The sequence below is a fragment of the Trachinotus anak genome, unplaced genomic scaffold (assembly GCF_046630095.1).
Source record: "Trachinotus anak isolate AG129_WGS33_773 ecotype Australia unplaced genomic scaffold, CSIRO_AGI_Tana_v1 ptg000032l, whole genome shotgun sequence".
NCBI lineage: Eukaryota > Metazoa > Chordata > Actinopteri > Carangiformes > Carangidae > Trachinotus > Trachinotus anak.
Window position 1 is genome coordinate 18,002 of NW_027273883.1, and position 8,631 is coordinate 26,632.

Genomic DNA, 8,631 nt, shown 5'->3' on the forward strand with positions numbered 1-8,631 from the left:
GAGTTTTTGTGTGCCAGACCTGAAGATGACCTACTAAAGGTCAAAACATCGTATTTTTTTGCTTTTTCTTTGGCACACCTTGCTTAGTTCATTGTTTATTTGATTAAAAACATAATAAATTAATATATTTTATCTTTTTATTATTTTATTAAAAATTTAAAAACAAACAAACTGTTGATATTAAACACAGTTATTTGATTTACATTTCTTTCCTAAGTTTTTGGAAAGCACTTTTTGTTAAAAACAGTTAAACAATTTTATTTTAATTTATTTTACAACCAATTAAAAAGAATAAACACACAACACATTTGATTAAAAACAATTTGTTTTATTGATTTTCTTTTTTTTTCCCAAGTTTGGAAACACTTTGAGTTTTATTTTTTATTTCTTTTAACAAAAAACAACAAAAGACAAACAGACATGACAGACAGTTGGACGGTGGTGTGTTACGGCAAGAGGTGCCCACGCACCTACCAACCATGGGACCACGATTATGGGGGTCTCGGGAGTGGAAGGACCGCGCACCTTCCTTCTCCTATGGGAGAAGGGACAAAGTTCCCTACCCTAACCCTAACCCATATTCACCCTTATACCTAACCCTAACCCTGGTTTACTTGTTAAGCTCTCATGAGGTTGGCTTAATAAAGGCATACTCAAATAATGGCTGAGTCCAGGTGTGCAAGATCTTTTCAATGTAGTCTCAAAAACCACCAATTGACTTTGAATTGCAGTGTGCCCTAATGATTGCAATGGATTCACAGCTGTAAAAATTTCACCGACACCATTCAAAATCACCTTTACTATGGTAAACAGATTTTCACTCTGGCTTTCTATAACCCCGTAACCTTGATCCTTTTAAAAATGTTTTGTGTGATTCTAACACAAAACATTTTCACACTTTAAAACTGTAAACTTTTATTTTTCATTAAACACAGACTGTTTGCTTAGTTTCACCAAGCATTTTTTTTATAAGGCCAAATTAAACTTTAAATCACTGATGAATCATTGATGAATTTTTACATTAAACCCCTGAACAATCTGTCAGTATTGATTGATTAAGTATTGATTATTGATCTGTCAGTAATCCAATCAGTGTTGATCACTGATCAGTTTGTCCTTGACTCACATGATGCTGCTGTTTGTTTTTCTGGTCTAACCAGTCTGACTGACAGATGACACCAAATACCAAACTGACAGGAAGTACTGAAAGTTTGCCTTCAAAATAAAAACAAGAGTTTTAGTGATGTATTTCATGGAACTTCCTGTGTGTGAGAATAATTATTACCTTTTATTTCAGTCTTAGACTGAAATAAATAAATGAATAAATTAATTATGCATGTGCGTGTGTGTGTGTGGTGTGTGTGTGTATATATATATATATATATATATATATTTAGTTATTCTAACCCCAACCCGTGTGTGTGTTTATGAAATTAATAAATTAATAATTACCCATATGATCACACAACACACTGGCAGGTGAATCCTAAAGATGTCACAGATGTCCACATCCTTGAAGGAAAACATCTTTTGACTAAAACTTAAGTTTCAGGTGTTTATTTTGAATGATGGCTAAAATTGAGAATTGTGTTAGGGTTAGGGTTAGGGTTAAAATCCTAACCCTAATCCTAAAATCTGAAACAATGTGAAACTAATGTTGAATGAATTCACTGATTCTATAGAAAAACAATAAGACAATTAACATTTTTTCAAGACTATACTTCTCTATTGGCATGATCATGTTTGCTTTGTATCAGTGAAATAAATAATACCATTTAACTGTTATTTATATAAATGTTGACTGATAAGGTTCAGGACCTGTTAATAGAGTGGTGGGTGATACTACTACCACTTTACTTGTCAGATTTCTATTTACAGACTTCTCCTCGGCTTTTAATGCAATCTAGAAATCTAGAAAACTCATGTCCACTTTTAACCTTGATGCTAGTGGTAAAATGGACATTGGACTCTTTTACATGAAGCCCCAGGCAGTCAGGACTAATGTAGTTGTCATCCACAGGCTCACTGCAGGGGTGTGTAATGTCCCACACATGACACTGTCCTAATCAGCCTACTTCAGGATAGGAGGTTGATCACAGGCCAGTTGTGGAAAATTTTATAGAACAGTGAAATTAAATGTTCACAAAATTAGATATGGCCATCAACTTCAGGAAAATCTCTTACTCAACCTCCACAACAGCAAATAAGGGCTTAACTGCTGAGATGTATGAATGCTAAAGTACCTGGGGGCAATAATTGCTAAGAATGTGAACTTTGACCACAAAACATCTGCAATCTGCAAAAAAGGCCTGCAGAGACTTTACTTACTTTTAATGTGTACAAGAGACTATATATAATTTTATATTTATATTTATAAATCCTTTATTAGGCCCATTTTAGCCTTCTGTTTGTGTTGTTGGTATGGGAACATTGCAGCGTAGAACAGTTGGCATGCAATAGCTTTCTATATACATAGATATCTATAGATATCTATATATATCTATAATAGATTAATTCTGGAGGGGGCACTGTCAGTCTTGGCCAGAGCTGTATACCCTTCTCTTAAAGAAATTTGTTTTTCTCTCCTCTGGTCAGAGGTACTGGAGCTCCAGGGTTAAAAGCATTAGGTTTAATTATTCTTTAAGCTTATATATTGTATTTGGAATTAATGTATTAAACATTGACTGCACTGCTCAGCAGCTCTTTATTATGGCTGCTGTTTCAATGATTTAACACCTTAATTAATGGCTACATATTCTTTATTTGATTGTTTCATTGCTGTAATTTATGTCAGATGTCTTCCTGTGTGTTTGTGTGCCTACCACTGTAAATCAAACTTTCATCTCTGAACTCTGATCTGGGTTCATCAGTGAAGAGGAACATTTAAAGAAGTTCACAGTAACACTCTTGGGTTTTATTTCTTTCTATCTTTACATTCAGACTCCTTGGTAAAATACAGTTTTATTTCTTCAGGCATCAGCTCCTGTTTCATCTGTTGTGATTGGAGTCAGGACTTTTATTTTGAAAGCTTAGGTATGGTGAGAAGTGTGTAGGTGGACACTGCTGACACACACTCAGGGTTGTTGTTAAGTAAAGTCTTCACAGACTAAGGGAGGTTCTGAGCTGAAGATTACAGTTTATTTCTACAGAACACACACAACTGTTAAACAGAGTTTTTTTCTATGGATTCTCTGTCTGTGAAGAGGAAATCCTGTCTGCTGCGTCTCAGAGAAAACTGTCCATTCAGGAAGCTCCGTAAGCAAACATACGGTGAGTCTATTCAAGTTTAAAGTTTACCTGTCTGTTAGTGTACAAGTTATTTAATCTTCAAACTGATTCTGAAATCAACAAAAATGGACTTTATTAAAACTCCAAAGACAAACTGTTTATTTGGTGTCTGCGTTCAGATCATTAAACAAACTTTAAACAAATTGATTTTTATGCTTATGATTTAAAAATTGATTTTTTTGGGGGGCATTTATGGCTTTATTAGATAGGACAGTGGATAGTGACAGGAAGGGGGCAGACAGAGGTGGAATGACATGCAGGAAAGAGTCGGGCTGGTTGGTAGTCGAAATGGTAACTTGCCTGCTAATAGCATTTGTGTTCATGTGGTATGCGCCCTAACCACTCAGCTATCAAGTTACCCCAAAGTTTTATAAAGAGTATCTAGGTCTGCAGTATTTCCCAGCATGCATGGGGGGTAGCATTCACCTGCAGTGTCTTTGATCCAGGCTCACAGTACATTTGTACTTAAGTACAAATACAAGGGACTTTTATTTCACTTGAGTATTTCCATATTATTCTACTTTATTGTTTTACCCCACTATCTTTCTCTGATAATGTTACTATACACATTCATGTGATTAAAAGAAAATATCAACAAATAAATGAATAGTTGCAAATTAATCGCCCCAGCTGAATATAAAGTAAAATCAGCTCCACCTTCACCTGCTGCACCATTAAAGTGATAAGCACATGAATGCATCAGTGGTTGTAATTGATTATAATCCAATAATATCATCTACTCTACTGGTAAGAAGTTTAACATCAACCCATGTTTCATTTAGCATGAGTAACAAACAGCCATGTTCAGAAATAGAAGACAACAGTGGTTGATCCCAAACCCTCATCCACAGAATCACCCAGTTGTCCTGGTGCACAGTAAATGACAACCATAGAGACTTTTATGGGAGAAGTCACCATAACATTATGGTACTTAAATGAGGGGTATTTGTTTGGAGATAACAGTTGAGTGAAGGTCCATTTGTTGCAACTTAGGAGACCAGCCAGACAGTCAGGAAGTATGGAAGACTATGTAGTTAGTTGAGAGCTCAGCTGGTGTAGCAGTTTTCGGGTTTGATCCAGGTCTAAGTCAAGGACCAGAAGCATGAGGGCTAGCTTGTTAGCATAGACAAAAATGAAATCGGTTTTGTTAACTGCAGAATGGCAGTTCCACTGTCCAACAAAGATAGAGATACATGTGGGTAGCACAAGGTATTGTGGGATGGCATTTTCTTCTTTCCTTTTGTAAAGGACCTGCAGAGTTAAATCTCAGCAACGTTTTATGAAAACATGGAGGGTGAGAGTTAAGGTCTGCATGGGGAAAGGTCACACAATAAATACCTGCTACAGCAACACTTACAGAGACATCACAAGTTTCATTTCTTTCTGTTTGAGAGTAGGGAATACTGTCAAAAAACAGGAGCAAAAATGTGGCCTGGGGGTGAGAATTAATTAAATGTAAAGGATAAAAAATATGACCTATATGGATATTACTTATCTTACAATAACAAACTCCAAACTGAACTGTTTTTACAGTTTTCTGCTTGAAATGAAAATTATAGTGTTGGTGTCTATATGTGAAAATGAGTTCCCAAAAGGAGGAAGTCAAATAAACTGAGAGAACCATAAAAGAGGATTTGGAATAAAAACATAGAACATGCCATGTGTGTCAGTGAAACTTTCAGCCAATCAGGACAAAACTCTGTCATCACAGAGGCGATTCAGCCCAGTGGAGAACAACTGCACCACCTGACTCATAAAAATGAAGTTGCCTTGCTCCTATAAGGCTTTAAAGTTATGTGATATGGTGATATTCTGCAGTACCGGACAACATTTCTATCCAGCATGCATCATATCAAGTTATAAAGTCAAACACACCTAATTATCTATCCCTGCAGCCCCACACTCTTCTCTGACCAGTCATCACTTACTGTTTCCTGTTGAACAGCCCTGTCAACAGCAACCTCTTCCACCATTGCTTCATACTGGAACAACACTGGCCCGCCCACCTCCAACCAGCCGATCAGCATGGTCTGCTCACAATCCCTCCCACCTCTCTCCCGCATCTGTCCTTACAACCAATCAGAGGCACCTGCAGGTGAGTGTTCACCTGGTAGCAGGTGATGTGTTACTTTACTGATGAAAGTAGAAACTGAAGACCAGCAACAGAGGGTTGAAAGTTCAGGTAAAGGTTTTTGGCATCAGAATCTTTGATGATGAAACTTTGTGTGGTGCAGAGCTGTTTGTGAACGGAGGAGCTTTTATGCCACATTTCCTGATGCTGCTGGTCCCATGGATCCCATCACATGTCCAGCTCCTGCTGCTAAGGACAACAATAACCAAAAGGCTTTCCAGCAGTCTTCAGGGTGTTTGCACTTCTATTTTAGAGTTGTCAAACATTGTTGCCTGTTCGTACAACTCATCATGATGTGTTCAGTGTCAGAGAGGACAACATAGTGCACTAATACTCACATTCATACAGATGATTGTGGCTGTTAATCACACTTGTCTCATTACTAGATCTTCTTTGGGTGATAATTTTCTTCTTTTCATTTTAATTTGTAGGATTCTCCTTTTCATTTCAGTTTTTCTTTCAGATATTAAATTCTCCAGATAACTTCATGCAGGCTCATCTTGGTGGTCTTTGCTGAAAGGTGTTGGCAGCATCTTCACTCATGGATGGTTAAGCAGATTTGCACAATCTCTGACTAATGAAGCCAAATTTAAGCCATGTTTTTGAAATATATTTAAATGTTCTTCTCTCTTATCTTTCATAATAAAAGCCATAGTCATGTACACTGCATAACTGCTTATCAGTTGGACTTTAAATTCACAAAGAGGATTTTGCTCAAAGGCAACTCAATAAAATAGTGGACATTTTGATGTCATACCTTTTAGATAAGTCTGCTGCTGAAGGCAATGAATGTGTAAAACTCAGTATGCTAAAGAGCAGTTGTCCCCCCCTTCCTTATTTTGTATTTCAGAAAGCAGACAACCCTAACTTTGAGCTCTGGTGATAGGGTTAGGGTTAGGGTTAGGGTAGTAACTAATTTAGCCTAGGTAGCTAGCATAGCTTTTACAGACCCTTTCAGACATGAATAAGAGATTTAATCAAAAAGCATTCACTCACTGCAGTGTAAAGAGTAATGAGGAGACATTGATGTTGTATTTACTGACAGTCAGACAGGAGCCATTTCTTAATTTGCGTTCTTCTCTGTTCTTGTGTTCTTGTGAAACATCATCAATCACAGCCCAAGCACTGCTCCAATTCAAAGTCCGCATCTACCCAAGTACAGATCAAATATCTGGAAGTGTTCTCGCTCCACCCATTTCATCGAGGATCGAGGATCAGGACACAACTTGTGTGGACATGGGACAGCTCAATATCCCAGAATGCATTTCATGCCAAAAACATGACGGTGGAGATACTGAGCCAGACCCAAAGCTGTGACAGTTTTCACCCTAGAACTGTTATTATATCACTTCATGAAGTTCTGATATTTTTTCAGGCCAGAGAATGACCATCTAGATTCTGAATCTGTGTCAGTTTATCTGAATAACGCCTGTTTGGAAATTTGGTCAGGTGTTTACGGGGATGTGAGGACTGCCCTGCAGGGTGAGATCGATGGTCATGTCAGCAGCTCATTGCCCAGCTCCTGAGGTCACTGGCCGGTCAGTGTGCCCTGTATCCCCAGTAGAATAGTTTTAGCTCTATAATAAAATTGTCCTTCATGAAAATGAAATTTGTTCTCTGAGTTGAAATATAATATTTGTTGCTGCTGGTTCATTTAAGAAGATGAAACTAAAAATATGTGATTTCCTGCACAGTTTAACAACAGCTGCCTCTCTGGGGTTATTATATTTAAAAATACCGTTACATTTCCATAAAAATAAATATATATATAAATATATTCTTATAGGATAGGATAGGATAGGATAGGATATGGCTTTATTGTCACTGTAACAGCACAAGTACAATTGCAGCGAAATTACAACAATCACCCCGTCAACACATAACATAACAGGATGACTGTAGCAAAAGGGGGGGGGGGGGGGAGAAACATGCGCAGAGGAGTGGAGAAAAAAAAGAAATAAACCCAAACTATACTCCTGGGGGGGGGGGGGGGTACAGTGTGGATTTGGTAAAAAAAACCCCTCGGCAACATAATTCAATTCAATTCAATTCAATTCAATTTTATTTGTATAGCGCCAAATCATAATATACATTATCTCAAGGCACTTTACAGGGTAAGGTCAAGACCTTACTTTGTTACAGAATAAACCCAACAGTTCCCACAAAGAGCAAGCGCTTGGCGACAGGGAGGAGGAAAAACTCCCTTTTAACAGGAAGAAACCTCCAACAGAACCGGGCTCGGGGTGGGCGGCCGTCTGCCTCGACCGGTTGGGTTTAGGAGAAGATAGAAAGAGGGGGAGGGGGAGGAGAGAAGAGAGAGAGAGAGAGAGACCAGAAACAGCTGTGTCGGTAATGGTGTTATCAATACTAATGACAGATAACAGTGGTTAATAGTAAAGATGAGTAGTGGTGGATCTGGATCCTGCTGCTCCCGAGGCAGAGATACCTGCAGAATGAGGACAGAGAGAGGGAGAGAGAGGAGAAGCACAAACTACGGGAGAGAAAAAATACAAAGTTAATGGCATGAAGTTATCGAGAGAGAGAGGGGGAGAGAGACAGAAATAGAGAGAGAGCGCCCAGTGAATCATGGAATCCCCCAGCAGTCTAGCTCTATAGCAGCATAACTAAGGGATGGGTCAGGACATACCCGAGCCAGCCCTAACTATAAGCTTTACTAAACAAGACAGTTTTAAGCCTGATCTTAAAAGGTAGAGAGGGGGTCTGCCTCCTGAACCCACACTGGGAGCTGGTTCCACAGGAGAGGAGCCTGATAGCTGAAGGCTCTGCCCCCCCCCCATTCTGCTCTTACAAACTCTGGGAACCACAAGTAGACCTGCATTTAGAGAGCGAAGTGTCCTATTGGGAAAATAGCGAACTATAAGCTCTCCAAGGTACGATGGTGCCTGACCATGAATGGCTTTGTAGGTGAGGAGGAGGATTTTAAATTCGATTCTAGAGTTTACAGGGAGCCAATGCAGAGAGGCTAACACAGGAGAGATGTGATCTCGTTTCCAACATAAGCATATATAAGCACATTTTACAACATATCGACACAACAACTTGCTCCGGGAGAGGGGGAAAGGGGGGAGGAGGTGGTTCCAGAGCAGACAGGCAGCCAGCCTTAGCCGCTGCCATTATGGCGCAGCCATCGGACCCCGCCCGCTGCACTGGATGGGAGGAAGCGGCGAAGGCGTGGGATGGGGGTCGGGGGT